General features: G+C 34.9%; 1 protein-coding gene across 1 annotated transcript in view; it reads right to left on the reverse strand.

The window, feature by feature from the left end:
- Positions 1 to 142: 142 nt before the first annotated feature.
- The window catches only part of LOC132189699 (probable transcriptional regulatory protein At2g25830), a 56,636-nt gene continuing 33,293 nt past the window's right edge, over positions 143 to 23,485 (reverse strand). The window contains exon 8 of the transcript XR_009441057.1: positions 143 to 161. The gene's annotated coding sequence lies outside the window, so the exon portion shown is untranslated. The remainder of the gene's footprint in view (positions 162 to 23,485) is intronic.

Here is a 23,485-nt window from a genome sequence, read left to right on the forward strand (position 1 = left end):
GTGGGAATGACCCCATATTTGCACACTATACTACTATGTTGACCTCGTGCACTTGCGGGTAAAACAAGGGCTCGAGCGCAGCTTGCTGAATTCCTGCTGGAATGCGTACTTGCGCTTGATCGCAGTCCAAGGGATGGGCAGCTACGGACCTGAGTGAAAAACTCAACAAAACCAAAATAGAACACAAAAAAAAAAGCTTTAAATTAGAAACATAAAATAAAGAAAAACAAAAAAACAAAAATTAAGCTAAATTTAATCCTTAAAATTTGATAATGAAACCGTTAAGCAGTCCCCGGCAACAGCGCAAAAAATTGATGTGGCATTTTTTTGACAAAAAATATCAATTATAAAAATAACCACTCGTACTAGGATGAATCTTTGTAGGATATGGCTATAGAGAGGGGTCAAACCTCAAGGACTGTATGGGTTTTGTTATCAAATTCGAATATCAAAATTAACTTAATTAAAAAGAGAATTGATTTGATTTTCTTTAAAACTAAAGTGCATGAAAATAAAAGAGATTTAAAATAAGAGAGAGAGTGTAGGGTAGTGACTTCACCTCTATCCGCACAACAATGGCTAATCATAATTAATCCCAAAAATTCATTCAATGCATGTTATAAATAAACAAGAAACTATCTTATTAAAGAATAAGCATAATCTATCTTCAATTGGCACGGATCGTCTACCTAACCACTAAGATGCGGTACGACCCATCTTCCTTACGTATAAATTATCAAATTCTTTAACAGGATATATACAATCAATGAATAAGTGTAACCCATCTTCAATTGGCAAGGACTGTCTACCTAAATTACACTAAACTAGGGTGTAGTACAATCCGTCTTCCCTAGGCATGGCCTATCAAATCCTATTGATCATATGTCAATTAAACCCATTGTCTAGCCATCATCCTTATAATCACATAAAACAAGAATGATTTGAGATCAACAAAAGTAAAATACTTTCTAAGACAAGAGAATAATTTCACAATTACTGATTTTGGAATTTAAGAACAATGGCATTTAATAATTAAGAACAGAATCAAAAGGTAGCAATTCTCCTAGTTATACAATCAACATGCATAAATTGAAAATCTAGAAATTAAATACAACCAAACCATTGTGCTTAGATAGTGTTACATCAACATCCCACGAAGGGGTTTAGCCGCTCATGATCTTCTAAGCTCCAAAGACAATTTTCTGATTTCCAGCTCTAGGAAGCGGTGTGTCTGTTTACAATGTTTTGAGACCTATTTATAGGGATTAGAAGAACCCTAAAAACCCTAGAAACCCTAAGAAAACTGGAGGTCAGTCTCCCACTCCAATTGGGAGACTGAAAACCAATTCCAAGCTATAAAAGGATTCTTGTCGTGCACTGTATGCCCATGTGCGCTCAATCCTAAGTCCAGAATGCCTCCAGCTATTGCCTTTTAAGCCCAATTTTCAATGGTTTGCCAAATAAAACTTGAAACACAAAAACAAAACAAAAATCAAACAAATAACAATGCTAAGGAATTAACATATTCAAGTTAAGGGACTTGAATGTGCAACATTCGGCGCTTATCAGGAGGCAACACATCCTTTTCACTACTTACCAAAAGCTGCACATTTATTTTTGTTTAACAATAATGAACATATGTCATGCCCAATTGTGAGGTTTACTTATTAAGTCGTTAGACTTATGTGGTTATTACTCTTATAGGGAGCTTGTTTCTAAAACTCAGGAGTAGTACGATTGCCACTACAAACCTTGACCTAAGATCTTCATACTGTTAACAAGTTTGACTTACCTTATTGTTAGTTGCTCCTTGTCTTTGGATTTAGGATTATATTTGTACCATAATGATTTATAGATCTCTTAGATTCATTCACCTTCCTTGGCATTAACTCTAATAATGCTAGAAGGGTGGTTCCCCCATTTAGCCACCACTTGGTTAAGTTGGGGTAATCGCCCGTAACCCTGCCACGCTATCCAAGGCCAGTTTTGGGGGCATTACAGTTACACATCGAATCTTGGTGATCTACTTTGATCAATCGAAATGGTGACTTCAGGATTGATGTGTAGTGTGCTGAGAACCTAAGGTACTGAACGGACCAAGGAATTGTCTTTTCATAAAGATACTGTATATTGAGAAAAGACAATAAACTCCTTAGAGGCTATTTACACCTTTATTCTAAATCCAGAGAAGTTCGTGAACTCAAATGTGAAGTGTTGATTACTTAGATGTATCTTAGAGTGAGACCTATCGTTGGTCAACATAACTCAATGCGTTGGGTAATCACATCTAACATTGTGGGAACACCAACTTCAAGAGGGAATCCAAATCTTTTGGTAATAAACAATGAGACAAGAAATTTCCCCTTGAGATAGATTTTATGGATATTATTCTCAGAGTCTTTGGCCAAAGCATTTTGGTTGATATACTAAAATATATACATGTGTTTTTCATATGTATGAGAATAACATAAAGTCAGTGACTCAAGAATAAAGAAGTAGAGAATGAAGTGGCAGTATCCTAAGTCTTAATTCTGCTACGTTATATTTCATGAAGGAATCATAAGTCAAAAAGTCAAAGGAATTAATTGTTTTTAAATCAAAAATACTTATTTGAGTTCAATCACATTCATTTAGTGGAATTAATTGTGATTAGAATATTGTTGCGTAATAAATATCGGGGTGACACGATTACGAACATTTTCAAGCCAATAATATTTTTCTCATTAGGTCCCTCACCAAGTTGATTCTTTGTCCCACATTGCTTAGATCTGATTCTCTACCTCCCTGCTTTACCTATAAATAGAGACGAGCCTGGAGCTCTCAAATCATTCAATCAAGTATTCTTGATCATAGTTTTCAGAAACTCTCTAAAAACTATATTAGTTCTTTGTGTTAACTCACAAAAAACAAAAGTTTAAAATTTGAAGAGCCAAGTAAGAGCCCACAGTCTCTTGGTTATTATCAGTCATTGGTGAAAGATCTGGAGGTCCCTATATTCCCAAATTCATTGTGTTCTTGAAGAAAATAAGAATTTGTTCTTCGCGTTCTTGAAGAAAGAAGAACTTGTTCTTCGTGTTCTTGAAGAAAGAAGAATTTTTTCTTCGAGTTCTTCAATAAAGAAGAAATTATTCTTCGTGTTCTTGAACAATAAAGAACATGTTCTTGCAGAAGCAAAAAGATTTTGCCCAAAGCCAAGAGTATTCGTTGATATCCAAGTAAGTGTTCTTCGTTCTTGAAATTTAATTTTAAATAGCAATGGTTCTTCACATGTTCTTCATAAAGGATCTTGGCATGGGAATTAGATTCCTTCTGCTGCGCAAATACTTCGATTTGCAATCCTATTCTCAACAATTGATAACAGAGCGAGCTTTATTGAAAGCATGGGGAAGAACGCAGTATGTAGAAAACTGTTTTCAGTTTTTTATTTGCTAAATTTGTAATTTTTCCGGGGAATTCCAAATACTGAAAAACATTTTAATGACCTAGAACATGATCTATAACAGGTTAGGATCTAAACTGGAAAATTTCGAGTTGCTTGGAATTTGTTTGCTATTTTTAATTGAATTTGACGTTTAGGGCAAAATTGTAGTTTTTCTCCTAGGCATGAAGGGATTACAACTTTAAATTTCTGTTTCTGGACAAGTCATAAAAATGTTTTAAGACCTGTTCCTGCAAGAAAAATTTGTGGTCGACATTTTAGTCTTGGCATAATCGCGTTTTTATTTTTATCGAAAGAGATATGGCTGTTTCAAAATTTGTCGACGAGTCTGAAAATCTGGATTTTGTAGCTAGGCCTATGAGAATTACGATTTTAGATCTATTGCCATAGACAAGTCCTACAAATAAGTGGGAACTTTTTTTTGCATGTAAAAATCGTTGTTGACACAATGGTCTAAACGAATTTACGTTGAGTAATATTGAAAGAGTTATGCTCTGTTGAATATTCGTCAACAGATTTGGAAATTTAGAAAAATCTTGCAAACAGTTTTGTTTTGTTAAAAATCTGTTTTTTGTGATAATCAAAGATTTATGAAATTTTGATTATGGAATATATTGTATATTTGATATAACGTATTGGGAACACAAAATAAAATTTTTACAAGATCAATTTCATAAAGTTTAGCTATTCTTGAAATTGAGTTTCAAGTTTATGCCTAAAGGGTATGAAATTATACAAAGTTTTCTTATGAATTCTTTGGTAAGCAATAAATGATTTTTATTCAGTTAAAATCATTTGATTGTTTATGGATTGTAGATATGATTGAAAAAATATTTCAGGATAGTATCTTGATTGAAAAATCAAAATACTATAATTATCTGTTTGACAAATAATTAAAGCAATTTTACGTGATAATCATGAATTTGATTCATGGATTTAATGTTGCCTTGTAGACTATGGTTCATGGTGAAATTTTCTTGATATAGTTGGTATGAAAGACTACCTTGTTGATAGATAAACTACCAGTTAGAGATTGATGTTTGATCTATTAAAATCAAGAAATATGAATATAGTGATATTCCTAAAAGTTAGAAAAAGTAGTTTCCTTTGAGAAAAAAAAAAAAAAAAAAAAAAGAGTAACAAGGCTTAGAGTTGTAAAGGAATTGCAACTCTTGAAGAAAAAAAACCCATAAGTTTTTGAAATATCAAGTAGGAGATTCAATAATGAATCTAGCAATTTTCGTCATAGATCTATAAATGATGAAATAAATCAGCACCTCACCTTGGCCAAGGGCTCTGCTCCCTACAGAGGGTGTCGCTCTTTAATTCGTGGATTAAGAAAGATTTCCGAAAGGATAGAGGAGACGTGTTTTTGAATTGATAATGATCACACCAATTTGGAGTTATCAATCGGACAGTCAAATATAATTGACAGTGATACACTTGACTGGTCTTAAGATATTAATCTCCCTAATGAGCTATGTTGTTATCTTAAGATTAGAAACTGCAAAACACGGTTGTTCATTAATGGGGTAATAACATTAATGATAAGATGTTAGTCTCGCCTAAGTCCAAGTAATTAAGGACACCTTGCTGATAAGCGCTGAATGTTGCACATTCAAGCCCCTTAACTCGCATATGTTAATTCTTTAGCATTGTTATTTGTTTAATTTTGTGTTGTTTTATTGTTTTCAAGTTTTAAATAAAGATGCAATTAATTCCATTAATTTTGGGCTTAAAGCACACTTTGAGAAGACCGAAAAGATATGGTTAAGCTTAACCAATCATAATAAAAGACCTATATGATGTGGTTAAGTTTAATCAAATCATGGAAATGATTAAATCGGAATTTCTCTAATTGGAGTCAAAATCGGATTGGATAAAATTTCAGATTCTGCACATGTCTCAGTAGTTTGGCCATAACTTTCAGCTCAAATATTGGATTGAGGTTATTCTAGCGGCAGTAGAAAGCTAACTTAAAATAATACAAATAATTGTGAAATAGGATTTTCCTAGTTCGGACGTTTGCTATGGAAAAATCGTTTTGCAATAAAGAAACGCAAATCGAGACGAATCCTATTCCGATTTGTACTATGATTGCCAGGGTCATTCGAGTCTGCATTTTCGTAAGTTTTAATTTTGTTTTTATTTCCCTTTTAATTTTCACTTCTTTTTGTTATTTTATTTTTGTTTTCACACATGTGGTGAAACATTCCGACACCCCATGGACCATGTTCATTTTGTCATGACCTTTATCACCATGTTAGAAATTGTCCCTCAATAAGACAAATTTCTAACGATTTTTTGGGCATATGAACACATCGAAGAACGACTGCTATTTTGATTCTTATAACCCTCATGGAGCCAACAATCCAATCTCTCGTGGCAAGCTCAAGCTCCTGGAATACATGCTCCACAATTTCATGGACTGCAACATCAATCATATCCGCAGTTCTATGATCGTTCATATTCTTCTCAATCAGCTCCACAATAGCAATATCAAGAAGAACCACCTCCTCATAAGGTTTCTAAAGAGTTGTTAGATGTGATGGAGGAAAGCAAGCGATCATTTAACTCTCGCATGCAATCATTTGAAAGGATGGAGGCTCATGTCAAGCAAATATCAAACATACTTAAAGAAGAAGAAGAACAAGAACAAGAAGCATACCAAGAGGAGCTATCTTCCACCTATTGGCCTCCACAATACCAAGAAGGGAAGCCATCTCCACAATTCTATAATTAATCATATTCATTTCTTAGTCCCAGCCTACGACAATCCATTTTCAAGATAGCAGCTCATGAAGAGGAACCATCTCCTATATATGATCATTCAGATTCCTCTCCACATCAACAATACCAAGAAGAACCACCCCCTCTGAAGAGTTCTGCCTTAGAAGAAGCGCATGCTACGTTAGAAGAAACAAAATCAGCTTTTCTTAGCCACAATAAGGCCTACAATCAACGGTTGCAATCCACCATGGCCAAGATAGAGGATCACTTCAAGCAAATATCAGAGACCATAAAAGAAGAAGCGCTGCAAGATCAATCGGTGGCCAATTATAGTGGACACTACATGGAGGATGAGGGCACTTACTATCATGAGCAAGCTGTCACATTGAGGAGTGAAGAGGTGATTGAAAATCAAGTGGAAGAGAGGAAGGAGGAGCAATTTGAGGTTCCACAAGAACCACATCAGGAAAAAGAAGAGAGCACTAAGAATTCTTCAACATCAGCTCTTATTCCCAAAGTACTAAGAGTCCATGAGAGAAGTCTGTTAGAGCTACCACATGAGCAAATTAAGGACATCAAGACAGAAAAGCTCCTTGAGTTTTCTTCTTATTTTATTCCAGTTTATGATTCCCCACCAGATGAGAAACTGTTTGAGAAAACTCAGAGTAGTCCACCCCGATCTAAGGACAATTGGAATCCCTCTGCTATAGGAAGAATTCATTCTCTTTGGTGCAAGAGAAAGAAAGACTGGTGCTTCAAGTCTAAAGTGCCACAGTCTGGCTGAAGACGTTAAACGTAGCGCTCATGGGAGGCACTCCATAGCATATCCTTTTTATTTTTTGTTTATTCTATTTTATTTTTATTTTGTTTTGTTTTCCTTTGTTACTTTAACGTTTTATTTTTCAAGACAAGTGTGCTTCAATTCAAGTTTGGGAGTGTGCTATAAGCCATGATACTCCATACAGTTTCATCTATCTCTCGGGTAAGATCTTTCCATGTTATACACACATTGGGGACAATGTGTAATTTAAGTTTGGGGGCATGGGAGACACTTTACACACACTTTGTCCCATTTTTGAAAAATATGCATATTCATGTTGTCTTAAAATTTTGGTTGATCTAAAAAAAATTAAGATTTGATTTCATTGGTAAGCTTAAAATTTTGAACACATGATCTGATGATAGGATTTTTTAGTATGGTTACTTGCTTTTGGCAGTTGAGAATTCACATGTTTGATATGATCTACACAAGCACATTAGCACAAAATTTGTGAGGTATGACATGAAAGTCCGGTGTGTGTGTTTCTATGTCTTGGGTGAACTAGATGATTTATTAGATGGATACTTTGGAATATATCATTATTAAAATAAAAAAAATGATCACTGTTAAGCTTTTCACTAAGTAACTGAACATCTTCCATCATTAACCATTGAGTGTTCAAGTCAAAAGCTGAAGAATTTTGATTTGGTAAATGTCATGGTTAGTTTGGTTTCGTAGTCTTTTTTACTCGAGTTAGTAAGTCCTTAGAGGTGTTTTACACCTAATGCCTTAAAACCACCTGGTTTGGGAGTCATTGACTCAACACTCGTTACATGGGTGAATTAGAAAGCTTAAGGGAACAAAACATGCACAACCTGACTAAGAGAGAGAAAGAAAAAGAAAAGTTGTGCCATAGTTATTCATTCTAATGGGAATTTCAGTGAACTTTGAGATATTAAGACATTGCATATTGGAAATAATTGGAAGCTTCATATTTGTGTGCTAGTTCACTTTACATTGTTTCGAACTTGTGATGCCTTAAACTGTCTTTTGTAAGTGATTAGACTTTAAAATTCCAATTCATTGTGAAAATAGAGTTTATCTTTTTAAACTTGATAATGAATAAAAGTCATGGTTTTGAGTGACACTTGAGTTTTGGATAACATGAATTTGTGCATAATATTTGTGGGTAACATTTCAGGAAAACCCTCACGAGACTTCACTCGTCCTCTAGGAAATTTTTGGGGGTTTAAAAAGCTTGTTGCATATGCTAAATGCAATCGTACATCCCACGAAAGATGGATTTATCTTCTTATTTTTTGTTTTGTATTGCTAATGGACTAATAATATGTAAGTTTGGGGGTGTGATAAGTGCCAAAATATTTATATTTTAGTCCTTAACTTATATTTGTTAATCCCTTAGTTTTTTTAGTTTGTGCTATTTTATTTCTTTTTGTATTTTCTTTGTTTTATAAATTTTTGGAAGAAAAGAAAGCATTTCCGTAAAAGTTCCAACCTTAAAGGACAAATTGGGAAGACCTAGAAGATATGGTTAAGCTTAACCAATCATAATAGAGGACCTATATGATGTGGTTAAGTTTAATCAAATAAAGGAAATGATTAAATCGGAATTTCTCAAATTTGAGTCAAAATCGGATTAGATTCAAATTTGGATTCTGCACATGTCTCGGTATTTTGACCATAATTTTCAGTTCAAATATCCGATTGATGCGATTCAAGTGGTATTAGAAAACTAGCTCCAAATTATACAAATCATTGTGAAATAGAACTTTCCTAACTCGGACTTGCGCTATGCTAAAATCATCCCGCAAGATAAGAACGTAAATCTAGACGAATCCTATTCCGATTTGGACTTAGGTTATCTTTATCCTAATTGTACTAAGAGATAAACCTCCGAGTTTCCTAAGATAACTAGGGCATCTAGGACTCTCCTAAGCCCTATAAATAGACCTCTAAGCCTCACAATACAATACACAATTTCAAGGAGACAACTTTGGAGAGAGGAATTGGAGGCTACTTCAAGGAGTCGTTTTTTGTTCTTTCTTTTTCTTTTCTTTTAAGTTTCATTTTAATTATGTGTAACTAATACTTTAGTAGAGCTAGATTTAAGCCCCAATTATGTTTTTTTAATATTTCAATACTAGCGCCTTTGTGATAATCATATTGTGATGCTTAACTTGATTAATTCATGTTTTATTGAATTCCTCATATGTGTGTGATTGGCTATTATATGCATGTGGTATGTATTAGTTAATTAAATCAATTAGGATGATCGAGTCCAGTGTTTAATAAAGTAACAAAAGAATCTAACCATGAGTTCTTGTGTTAATCAACATGGGGAACCGGGAGTAAACACTCATGCCCTAGGCCTCATGTGTTTGTCGATTTTCATAGATTTATGCTTTCTTAAATAACAACTTAGTAGACACGCATGCCTAATTCGTTGCTTAGGGAGATCAATAGCTTAAAGAGTAGATACCCATAACCTTAAGTTGGCAGACATTAGGTATTTATAACATGATTAGAGTATTGGCATATTGTTATATTATTTGAGCATGATTAGTGGTAGATATCAAAGCCCTACCTTTTATTTATTTTTATTTCTTTTTCATAGTATCAATTTAATGACAAAGTTGATATTTTAATAAATTCTAAGCAAAACCAACAATCTTCATGGGAACGATGTCACGGAGATTGTTGATTTTGCTTAGAATTTATTAAAATATCAACTTTGTCACGAAATTGATATTGATCTATTGAAAAGAAATAAAAATAAATAAAATATAGGGCTTTGATATCCACCACTAATCATGCTCAAATAATATAACAATATGTCAATGCTCTAATCATATTATGAATACCTAATGTTTGCCAACCTAAGGCTTTGAGTGTCTACTCCTTAAGCTATTGATCTCCCTAAGCAACAAATTAGGCATGGGTGTCAAGTCTAATTCTTTTCTTTCCTAAAGGATTTTGCATGAGTGTCTACTAAGTTGTTATTTAAGAAATCATAAATATATGAAAATCGACAAACATATGAGGCCTAAGGCATGGGTGTCTACTCTCGGTTCCCCCATGTTGATTAACCCAAGAACTCGAGGTAAGATTATTTTGTTACTCTATTAAACATAGGACTCGATCATCCAAATTGATTTAATTAACTAATACATACCACATGCATATAATGGCCAATCACATACATATGAGGAATTCAATAAAACAGGAATTAATCAAGTTAAGCATCACAATATGATTATCACAAAGGCGCCAATATTGAAATATTAAATAAATATAATTAGGGCTTCAATATAGCCCTACTAAAGTATTAGTTACACATAATTAAAATAAAACTAAAAAGAAAAGGAAAAGAAAGAACAAAAAACGACTCATTGAAGTAGCCTCCAATTCCTCTCCCCAAAGTTGTCTCCTTGAAATTGTGTATTGTATTGTGAGGCTTAAAGGTCTATTTATAGGGCTTAGGAGAGTCTTAGAAGCCCTAGTAATCCTAGGAAATTCAGAGGTTTATCTCCTAGTCCAATTAGGATAAAGATAACCTAAGTCCAAATCGGAATAGGATTCATCCAAATTTGTGTTTTTATCTTACAGGACGAATTTGGCATAGCGTAAGTCCGAATTAGGAAAATACTATTTCACAATGATTTGTAGAATTTGGAGTTAGTTTTTCAGTTCCACTTGAATCATATCAATCGAATATTTGAGCTAAAAGTTATGATCAAAATACCGAGATGTGTGCAGAATCCAAATTTGAATTCAATCCGATTTTGACTCAAATTAGAGAAATTCCAATTTAATCATTTCCTTTATTTGATTAAACCTAACCACATCATATAGGTCCTCTATTATGATTGGTTAAGCTTAACCATATCTTCTAGGTCTTCCCAATTTTCCCTTTAAGCTTGAAACTATTCCAGAAACGCTATCTTTTCTTCCAAAAAACCTATAAAGTAAAGAAAATACAAAAAGGAAATAAAATAGCACAAACTAACAAAACTAAGGCATTAACAAATATAAGTTAATGGCTAAAATATGAATATTTTGGCACTTATCACTTCCTAATTTGACTAGGAGAGTGAATTACGATTTTTCTAGATTTCCTACGGCTTCTAGGACTTGTTTACTCCTTATAAATAGGCCTTAAACTTCAAGAGAAATGTGTGCTTAGTTTTAGATACAAAAATCTTCTTGGAGGCTTAGCGGAACCATGAGCGACTAAACCCCTTCGTAGGGTATTGATGTAACCCTATCCAAGCACAATGGTTTGATTGTATTTAATTTCTAGATTTTCAGTTTACACATGTTGATTGTATAACTATGAGAATTACTACCTTCTGATTATGTTCTTAATTATTAAATGCAATTGTTCTTAATTTTCAATTTAATATTAGTGAAATTCTTATCTTGTCTTATAAAGTCTTTTACTTTTATTGAATTCAAATCATTCTTGTTTTCTGTGATTATGAGGATGATGGTTATACAGTAGGTTTAATTGACATATGATCAATAAGATTTGATAGGCTATGCCTAGGAAAGACGGATTGTACTACACCCTAGTTTAGTGTAATTTAGGTAGACAATTCGTGCCAACCGAAGATGAGTTATGCTTATTCTTTGATTATATGTATTATATTAAAGAATTAGATAATCCATACCTAGGTAAGACGGGTCGTACTGCATCTTAGTAGTTAGGTGGACGATCCGTGCCAACCAAAAATGGGTTTATACTTATTCTTTAATAAGGTAGTTTCTTGTTTATTTATAACATGCATAGAATAAATTTCTTGGATTGAATATAGTTAACCATTGTTGTGCGGATAGAGGTGAAGTCAATACCCTACACTCTTTCTCATATTTTAATTCTATTTTATTTTTATGCTCTTTTGTTACACAAATCAAATCAATCTCTCTTTAATTAAGTTACTTTTGATCTTTTGAATTGTTATTATTGATATTTTTGGACACAAAAAGACCATATCACTTGCCTTGGCCATGGGCCTACTACCTACGAAGGGTGTTTCTTAATTATGGATTAGGCAGCCAAAGTTTTTTAAATATTATATGTTTTGATTGGGCTTACATATTCTATTTATTGCTTATATATATATGCTCGTTTTTAAATATTTTGTGAGAACTATAATATCTGCTTTTTGCCTATTGTTGTTAATTTGACTGAACGAAGTTATGTAGTCCGGAAACGCAATTTCGATAAATTGCTCAAGGCTGAAAGAAACACATATGTGTTGTCTTAGCCGTATATAGATATTCCAATTTTGGAGGTCTCTCAAAATGACAAACAACGATATACTTATTGGCTAAATGTCAAACAGAGATGACTCAATGTTACATGTTGACTACTATGTCAAATGTACCCTTGCAAGAGATGCAAGAGATCTCGCTATTTCAGAATCCTAGGGATGTCTGAAAAATGTGTTTGGTAAAACTTCATATTGCATTTAGTTTCAAGGAAATTGAAGTTGAAGGATGATGAAAACTTTGTTGAAAAACAATGATGAATGATGGTATTGGGTGCAGAGATTTATGGAAATCTCATGTAGATTGTATTCTACACTCCTTACAAAATTCTTTCGATTAGTTAGGGCTAAAATGTGTTGATGATCACACATTAGCAAAATTGATGAATGAGTTGAATGCCGCCGAAAGTGTCCTAAAGTCCATAGTCATAGTTAATACTTCTAAGCCAAAAGGCTGTAGGAAGAAGAAAAATCCCACCAAAGCATGTTGGCAAGGTTAAATGCCAAGTGAGTAAAATTGGAAAGAATCAAAGGTTGAACTAAGTGGAAAGTACTCCCACTGTGGTGATACAGAGCAGTGGAAAAGAAACTGCACCAAGTTTCTAGCATGCAATAGTGAAGGTAATCTTCCTACTTAAAAGGAAAGATGTACCTAGGCACTAGGAGTTGGACAAGGGTTCTTATCCACTCCAATAGAGTTAATGAACTTTATAATACAAGAGTTCATTAGAATGTCTTATAGATGGTTGGTTAATAATGACTCTTGACTAATAGTATGTTAACAATTCTAAATTTAGAACCTCAGAAATATTCCTTCAACTAAAGCATACTTTTGGAGTCTACATCTTGGACATAATAACTCATAGAGTATTCAAAGACTGGTTAATGATGGGCTTCCAAGTCCATAGAATTATCCAATCTATGAATAAAGTTTGAGGTTAGAATAACCAAGAGACCCATTTCTGCAAAAGGACTTGGAGCCAAAAAGTTGCTAACAGTTAGTGCATACTGATGTATGTGGTCACATAAGTATCCTTGTAATTTGAAGATATCTGTTTAAGGTATACTTCACCCCTGAGATACAAAGACCATTAGTTAGTAATAGGGATGGTAAAATCCCTGTTGATGGCACGTGGTAAGTTCCCAGTGCAATGGTGTATCAACAGAAGGAATATAATGCTCTTACACTAATAAGAGCTCTCATAAGGTAAACTACTCTACCTATGTCATTTTGGGATATAAGAAACAATATACTTGCTTAAAGTGGATCCATTTGAGTCTACTCCATGATACCCGCTGAATTGTGGTTGGGGTGAATCCCAACATAAGATGTATTCACATTTTGGGTTAAATGGAAAGATAGATCGATGGAATCCAAAATAGAAGTATGATTGTTTGTTAGATATCCAAAAGGGGCAAGGGGTTATTTGTTTTATCGTCCTAAGATTAAGTAAGTGTTTGTTACTACAAATGTTGAAGTACTTAAAAGAGGACAATGTAAACAAATTTAAACCAGAGTAAGATGGTTCTAGAAGTAATGCAAGAAATTGGATGAGGATCATCTTCAAAAGTTCTTGAAGATGATGTGGTTGTATCAAATACACCACAAGTTACTAGTAAGACACCAAAGTACCAGTGTATTGTTTTTCAGTGCGAGGATTGGTTAGGATGCCTCACAAATTCATATTATTAGGAGAAGCTTGAGGGGATATACCTAATGAACTTGAAAAAGGATCCCAAGATCCCAAGAGGTAGCATTAATGGACCATTAGGTCTAAGCTATGGAAAGTGTCTTGGAATTTTAGTATTGCCAACTATGTCTAAACTCTTGTAAAGACGCATAATGGCGTTTAATCTATTGGTTGTGAATAGGATTTACAAGAAAGAGAGGAATGGATGGTAAGGTTGGAACCTTCATTGGTAAGATGGTGGCAAAATAGTTTTGCCAATAGCCATGCTTAAGTCCATTCAAAAACTCTCAACCTTTGCTACTCATGTTTTCTATGAGTTTTGGCAAATGGTTGTCAATACTGCCTTTATGAAAGACAAAATTGACATGGGCATCAATATGATGCAACCAAACAGCTTTATAGCTTAAACCCTACACAGATACTTGGTTAGGAAACAATTCCTAAGTCCATCTAAGGTAATTCAAAATACCTAAAAATATACTAAAGTATCTAGTACCTACCATATTGTGAGTAGGAGCTAAGGTTCATCAAATGAATCAAACTCCGAAAGACAAAAGAAGTGGTTGGATGCAGTGAGATTGGGCTAAGTTAGTTGGGGAATCCGAACTAAAGTCTGACAAGACATGTAAGAATACCAAAAAGGTATTCTGTGATGATGATATAATCAACAAGTAGCAAAGACAAGGTTGGATCCTTCATGCTTGGTAGTTAAAGATAATTTTCTCATTATATTGGATTCTAAATATGAGAAAACTCTAACATTTTTTCTTCAAACCGAGCAAGGAAGTCTATAGTAGTCTAAAGTTAAAAATTTGACCAAAGTGTCTGAAAAGATATTGTCATTAGTTAAAACTTTGACTAAAATATCTAAAAAGATATAGTTAGACTAGCATGCATCAATGGAATGTCAAGTTTGATCTAAATGAGATCAAAGATGTGACAAGACCATTAGTACAAGAGAAATGGTTGCACTCAAATTCCCTAAATCATCTTGGATGATATGGAATACTATCAGTCAAATCGTGATTCAAAAATTCTACTGTAGAGTATGTCTATACCCTAGGTAGATGAGCAGTTTTGTAGGAGAATTATCAAGCAATCTTGGATTGCTGACTCCACTATGGAAGCTGATGTGTCGCAGCTTATGAGACTGTGAAGAAAGCAGCATTGGCTTAGGTTATTCCTGGTGGATCTTAGTGTCATTGAGATAGAGCAAACTCCTATTAGGCTGTTTCATATCAACAATGAAGTAGTTGCAGAATCCAATGAACTAAGGAACCATAGGATTGGAAATCACAAAAAGCAAGGGTATCTATCCCATAAGGAATATAGTTTGTCAATAAGATATAGTTACAATTAAGATTCCATTGGCTAAGGTTTTGACCGACTCGACCTTGCCATAGGAGATTTTAAAATCTTGCTTGGGAGGAATGGGAGTCAAATATGTGCCTAATTGAAATTACAGGCAAGTGGGAGTTTGTTGGGATTATGCCATGAATCCCAATGATTTTATATATTCATGTTGACATTCAAATGTTTGTAATGAGTATAGATGTTATATTCACTAATCAAAATGAATTGAGCATATAATATAAAATGTCTTTTACATGCTTATTATCAAGTTTATTATATTTGTTATGCATGTGAAAGGTCCTAGGATTACATTGAATATGGATATGGGTGTGAGTAACATGATTATCACACAAGGTCAAAGTCTATAATCCTTGTATCCTTCAAGTATAAAGTTCGCAATCAGTAAATTGAACTGGGCATTCAATTTTGAGTAAGATTATTACACATCAAATCTTAGTGATCTACCTTGATCAAGCGAAGTGGTGACTTCGGGATTGATGTGTAGTGTGCTGAGAACCTAAGGCACTGAACGGACCAAGGAGTTGTATTTTCATAAAGATATTGTATATTGAGAAAAGACAATAAACTCCTTAGAGACTATTTAGACCTTGATTCTAAATCCTGAGAAGTTCATGAACTCAAATGTGAAGTATTGATTACTTCGATGTATCTTAGAGTGAGACCTATCATCGGTCAACAGAACTCAGTGCGTTGGGTAATCACATCTAACATTGAGGGAACACCAACTTCAATAGGGAATCCAAATCTTTTGTTACTAAATAAAGAGACAAGAAATTTCACCTTGAAATAGATTTCATGGATATTATTCTCAATGTCTTTGGCTCAAGCATTTTGGTTGGCATACCAAAATATATACATGTGTTTGTCACATGTATGAGAATAACATAAAGTCAATTACTCAAGGATAAAGAGGTAGAAAATTAAGTGGCAGTATCCTAAGTCTTAATTCTGCTACGGAATATTTCAATGAGGAATCATAAGTCAAAAAGTCAAAGGTATTAATTGTTTTTAAATCAAAAATATATATTAGAGTTCAATCACATTCATTTAGTGGAATTAATGATAAGTGCTAAAATATTCATATTTTTAGCCCTTAACTTACATGTTTTAATCCTTTGGTTTTGGTTAATTAGGTCATTTTAATTCCTTTTTGTGTTTTTCATACTTTTGTAGGCTTTTGGAAGAAGATGAAGTAAATCTAGACAATTTGGGCTCAAAAGAGAGAAGATGGAAAATTGGGAGCTCTCTAACACTGCGATAGATCACAGGGTACCTGCAATCGAGCGCAGTACCCGAGAATACAAAGCACAATCCAGGCCAAGAGCAATCGAGCGCATGCCAGAAGAGGATCGATCGCAGACCTGCGATCGAGCGCACACGGGCTGCGATCGATCGCACCCGTGCGCAGAAGACACATCAAGTGGCAGCCAGAATGTCCCTCTTTCCATATTAGGATTTTCCGACTCCCAATTGTAATAGGTCTCAAAACCCTACGAAATCCCTAGGTTTACTACTTTGTCAAGGACTTATAAAACCTATAAATAGACCCTTAAGCCTCTAGAATAGATATACTTTGTAAGGAGAATAAGAGGAGCTCTTGAAGTTCAAGTCTCGGGTTTATTCTTTTCTTTTCTTCTCTTTCATTTATGAAGATGTTTAACATCAATTTTATGTGTAGCTAATTTAATTAGTAGGGCTAGATTGAAGCTCTAGTTATGTTTAGTTAATATTTCAATATTGGCACCCTTGTGATGATCTTGTTGTGCTATTTAACTTGATTAATGCCTACTTGCATGAATTCCTCATATGTGTCTACCTGATCAACATATGCATGTGGTATGGACTAGTTAGTTAAATCAATTTGGATGGCCGAGTCCTGGGTTTAACATAAGTAACAAAAGAATCCACACCGCGATTCTTGGGTTAATCAACATGGGGAACAGGAAGTATATGCCATGCCCTAGGCCTCATGTGTTTGACAAACATTAGATATGCATAACATGATCAAAGCATTGGCATATTGTTATATTAGCTAAATATAATTAGTGGTGGATATCAAAGCCCTACCTTTTATTATCATCACTTAAACAATCAATCCTTGTTTTACTTAAGGAATTTATTTTTTAAAACATAAATTCAGCAATCCTCGTGGGAATGATCCTGTACTTGCACCATATACTACTATGTTGACCTGGTGCACTTGCAGGTAAAACGTATAATTATTTACCTATTAATTTAGGTAGATATTTTGCACATCAATTAATTGTGATTAGAATATTGTTGCGTAATAAATGTCATGGTAACACGATTACGGACATATTCAAGCAGATAATATTTTTTCCTTTAGGTCCCTCACCAAGCTGATGTAATTTAACCATAAGGCTTTCTTATTTATTGGGCTAAGTGTTTTATTTAATTAAAACATGGGCTAAAGAAATTAAATGTAATTGGGCTTGGGATAAAACCTAGAGGCCTAATGAGCATAAGTGGAAATGCATAAGGCCAGAGTTTATTCACTAGGCCTAAGTATTAGTGACGAGGGAAAAAGGCTTGGGGTGAAACCCAAGCCCAATCGAAGAGCATGAAACCGTGTGGCCCATGGAGATTTCTCCATGGACCACACGACCATAGCATGGAGGCTAGGATTTAATTCTAGCCGTCCATGCTACTTTAATATCAACCATTGGATTGATATTTCAAAGTTCTAATTGGATTAGAACTACTCATTTATCCTACATTGCTTAAATCTAATTCTTTGTCTCCCTGCTTTGCCTATAAATAAAGACGAGCCTAGAGCTCTCAAATCATTCAATCAAACATTCTTAGTCATAGTTTTCAGAAACTCTCTAAAAACTATATTAGTTCTTTGTGTTAACTCACAAAAAACAAAAGTTTAAGATTTGAAAAGCCAAGTAAGAGCATACACTCTCTAGGTTATTATCAGTCATTGGTGAAAGATTTAGAGGTCCCTATATTCCCAAGTTCTTTGTGTTCTTGAAGAAAGAAGAACTTGTTCTTCGTGTTCTTGGAGAAAGAAGAACTTGTTCTTCGTATTCTTGAATAAAGAAAAAAAAATTTCTTCGATTTCTTCAATAAAGAAGAAATTGTTTTTCGTGTTCTTGAACAATAAAGAACATGTTCTTGCAGAAGCAAAAAGATTTTTCCCAAAACCAGGAGTGGCCGTTGATATCCAAGTAAGTGTTCTTCGTTCTTTAAATTTAATTTTAAATAGCAACGGTTCTTCACACGTTCTTTATAAAGGATCTTGGCATAGGAGTTTGATTCCTTCCATTGTGCAAATACTTTGATCTGCAATCCTATTCCCAACATCTGGTTCTTCATATAGTGATTTTCCAAGTTTGGTTGCCCCAAAGTGGTTTTTACTTTTGATTCGTTAAAAACTTTTTCCACTTCGTAAACAAGTTCTTATGTAATGGTTGTGATGATTTACTTTCCGCTGTGCAATTTTTTATCTTTATTGCTTTATTGTTTGGGTTAGTTGTTTTTGGGGGTAGAACACAATCCTTGGGTTTTATCAATATTAAAAGAGAGATTATGCTTCTTATCTTGTGAATGACTCCACTAGATTTTCCGCAACGAGGATTCAATGTCATGACCAACAATCTTGATCAAGGTGGTTCGAGCAACTTAGGAGAGGAGTTTGGCCCATGTGGGACATTAATTTTTCCTGCAATTTAGCAGGTACTAGATCGAGTTGGAGCTTAGAGTCTTTCAGCGGGCTTGGGATGTAGAGAGAATAGTAGGCAGTTTTAATGTGTTTTAGTACTTATGTACTCTAGTAATGTATTAGATGATAGTTGTTGGTACATTTCATGGATTTTGGATTGTAATTTTATTTGATATATATTTTTGAAGTATTAATTGAAGCTCAAATTATATCTTTTCGCATTCCACTATTTTATTCACTCTAATAGGTGTTTAGGGTAGTTTTCTCAGTTATTTACAAGTTAATTAATTTGGAAAGGCTGTCAGTACGGGTGTCAACCCGGTCCGGTTTCCCGGTTTTTTGCCAAAACCGGGACCGAAACCGGGGTACCCCGGTTCTTCGTTTTGGGCAACTGGAACTGAAAACCGGGGTCCTAGTTACTGGCCAGTTCCGGTTTGTTCCCAGTCCGGTAAACGGTTCGGCCAAACCCACACCATGTTCTCCGCTGCTCATCGTTCCACTCCCACCAAATCCGAAATTGCAGCGCCCCAAATTAAGCAAGCCCATTACAAATTTAACGAACAAGCATGTAAATGAAGTAACGAACACTGAAAAGTAGAGTAGATTAAATAGTATCTACTAAAACCAAGCAAAACAAAACAAAACAAAACAAAAAACAAAAAAAAAAAAACAATAAAATTCCATGGATCAACAGAGAAAATATCAAAGAAAATATAAAAGAAACCCAGAAATAGAGAGTCCCTAGTGCTCATTGCTCAGCTGGAGCGAGAGAGAGACGGTTCGACGGAGTTCACGGAGCAAGAGATGGTGACGAAGCAAGAAACGAAGAAAGAGTGAGTCAGAGAGAGAGAGAGAGAGGTCGAGTGTGAAAAATGAAGATGAAGTGAATGGGTGTTGTGAAATGAAGAGGCGGAATGGGTGTTCAGTGTTGTGAAATCACTGAAATGAAGAGAAAAAAGGGAAGGAGGCGGAATGGGTGTTGTGAAATGAAGAGGGGCGTGAGAAATGAAGATGAAGGGGCAAAAGTGCTAAACCTAAATCTAAAAAATATTAATATATCAATATAATAATATATAAATATATTATTATTTTCTGTTCACAATTTGGTTGTTTTGTTCTGCTGCTAGTATGTTTTGCAGCTTTGTGATTTGTTTCGTTGGTATTCAACCTCTGTGAGGCTTTGTTTTGGGCCTTTTGAAGGGCTTGGATTCGGTGATACTCTGTATTTAGTTTGTCTTGCTTTTAATGAAGGTGCTTATTCATCTAAAAATAATAATAATAATATATAAATAAGATGGAACCCCAATTCCCTGTAACCTGGTAAAAACCGAGTACCCAAAACTTTAAAACCCAATCGTGGCCATTAAGGAAAAATAACATCTTTGGTGAATATTTTTTCTATTTTAAGAAAAACAAACCAAAAACCTAAATTTTGGCTCTGACTGAACGTTCAGTAGGAGACCACCGAACGTTTGACCAGGGAACACATCAAACGATTCATGACCAAATCTAAAACCACTATTGACCAAGGTTCAATTCGAAATCCTAGAACTACTGTGCAATAGTATACCGAACGTTTGAGCATAGTACCAAACATTCGATGACAATCTAAAAAGTTCTTTTAACCTATATCTAGCATGCACCACCCCTATAAATAACCTATCCATCTGCCCATTTCCCTCACTTCCACATGTAACGCCCTAGAGAAATCAATTAACTGCTAATTGACTCCATGGTTCACCTCCCAGCCTTATTCCTCTCGGAACAAGACTTAGGGATCTCATCCTCTCCGGAGAGAGGCTGCAGCGAAAAACTTTAACTAAGGGACAGAGATAACAATAATTTTAAACCACAATCATAATAACCAGAGTAAAACTAAACGCATCATAACATAGGTAGATCTCCAAAAGTATCAATCGGAGACCAGTCACCAAATATAATACATAACATGAATAGCTATGTTAAATAAATAAAGCATAAAGATGATCTCGAGCAACTCTAGACGAACAGACCCGTCGACATCCCATATTGACTTCAGCCATACAAGGTCCCAAGTCCTCAAAAACGATCTTAAGCAAATCCGTCATGATGACTATGTGTCTCCCCAGATCCAAATTCAACTAAGTTATCTAAACAACGTAGTTATACATAATGGAGGGGAAAGAATACAAGGGTAAGCCCAGCGACTTAGTGAGTAAAAGTGCACACAATGTACATGTTATTTAAAGATGAACTCAGTTGTTAATAAATTCGTATGCAGCATTATGACGTGACAGTTATTCATATATACAATATAGATATAATATATGCTGTAACTATGAGAATCAAGTGATAATTCAAAATGTATGATCTACCCGAGATATTATCCTTTCTTATGAGAGTTGGCGCTATCCCAAGGGACCTATAATACAATGTTGGTGTCCCGATCATTATACGCAACCGTTAATAGCACTAGCAGTCCGACCAAGTTCAACCTCGAGTGGCCCACGCTACTAATGATGTACGTCTGCAGTAACCTACCAATCAAACATAGTTGTGCCGGTCACGAAACAACCATTGGATCCAAGGCCAATATCACACACACACTTTTGACCATATAGTTAACATATATGGTAAGCCCAATGCCATTATCTCACACGTACCGATGTACCATGTCATAAGATGAAATTAATTTTATCCGTCTTTTACATACATGCTTTTACAAATTTCACCATGTTCATTATCTTGTTTAAGCAACACATGTTTTCACAAAATATAGTTCATAGTAGAACAAAAATGTGTTTCATGAGGGCTATAAGGATGCATGTTTGGTATATGTAAAATAGTCGTGCAATCGAGAAAATAATGACAAGTATTCATGTGAGTTTGTACTCACCCGGGCCATATTGTTCCTTCAAGTATTCTTCGAGGTGTTCACACTCTCAAAATTTGTGAAAAGGCGCATTAGTCTTACGCCCGAGCTACAACGAATCCTTGTTCCAAAACTACCCAAAATAGAGGTTCTGCCTGGCCAGCGAACGTTCAGGCTTAGGGCTTAACGTTCAGCCAGAAGGTGAGAATGTTCTCTCCTGAGCAAAAAACTCATCTCGAACCAAACAGGCTTCTAATCATTTCTAAACAAGTTCTAAGGCTACAAAAAGGATTCTTAACATACTCGCCGAAAATAATATCTCTATGCAGAACAAAACACGTAATCAAATATCAAAACGCTAACTCATGCTTAAATTGAGATTAAAACCTAAAATGCCAACATAAGCTCAATACTACAACTAAGCTACGGAATAAATGTTTAACCATAGTAACAACTAAGTAAAACACAAGCTAAATCAAGAAAGTTACATTTCTAGATCAAGAACCTCCAAGAAAGCCATCATTCTTCTCTCACAACTCACCAAACACTCAAGTAGAGTTTCTTTAGGGCTCAAAGGACAGAATGAGACTTAGAAGGGCGTGGGCGGGGATATTTATAGGATTGGAAAAGCTAAGGGCACTGTTGTGACAATCCTGAAAGCATCAAACGTTCGGTGGTCCATGGCCGAACGTTCGGTGTACTATTTGCACAGTGTTTTAGAGTTGCAGGCATACGTTTGAGCATTACCCAGTGAGTCAAAATTGGTCAACAAACATTTGGTGTGGTCCCCAATCGAATGTTTGGTGTACTATTTTACCCAAAGATTTCTTGGTTTAGGGTCGAACATTCGGTGTACTTTCAATTGAATGTTCGGTTAGAACCGAAAAACCCCAAAAACTCCTCCCAACGGGTTCTAATGACCCGAGAAACCTTGCTAACCTTTCGACTAGGCTAACCACAGGCTAGTAATTACCCAAGGCAATATACCACATTTCCACTAACCTTAAACCTACAAAGAGGAATCCTAGAGAAGAGAGAAGAAGATTTGAGTCTTGCCTAGCCCTCCTTGAGGTAAGCCCTCTATACTAAGTTGGTTTTCATGTTGGTAGTAGGGTTTTTTCATACTTCTTGCAAAGTCTTACGGTACCGTGATTAAGCATGTGTTATTCTTTTTCCTTAAAAAGAAAAAAAGGGTTTTTAAATGCTTTAACCCTCTCCATGATTTCCTGAGCTTGTGTGATGATGTGCCCTAGTATGTTTGTAAGAACCCATTAAAGGCCTAGGATGAGATTTGCTACGTTTTGATTTGAAAATAGGAGCCTTGCATTCTGACTGAACATTCAACCTCAAGTCCAAATGTTCGATCATGTGATAGAACGTTCAATCAATGTTTAGAATGAGTAAAATTAGGGTTTTGTGACCTTCCAGCTAGTTGTTCTCGATTAGGGCTCTACGTATTTAAATCGGTTCTCTGGTACTGCAAATAACAAGAAACCATGTTCATTATAGCAGGAATTGGGAATGTCAGAGGATTTGGGCGAGCCTATGAGGTAAGTAAATACTTATGACTGCTTTCCTTAAAAATGTGCAATATGTCAGCTAACTGAGCAAGCGTATTTATGAGCATAATTACTATATTTTGTTGTGTAATAACATAGGCA

This window comes from Corylus avellana, chromosome ca8 (assembly GCF_901000735.1).
Source record: "Corylus avellana chromosome ca8, CavTom2PMs-1.0".
Classification (NCBI taxonomy): Eukaryota; Viridiplantae; Streptophyta; class Magnoliopsida; order Fagales; family Betulaceae; genus Corylus; species Corylus avellana.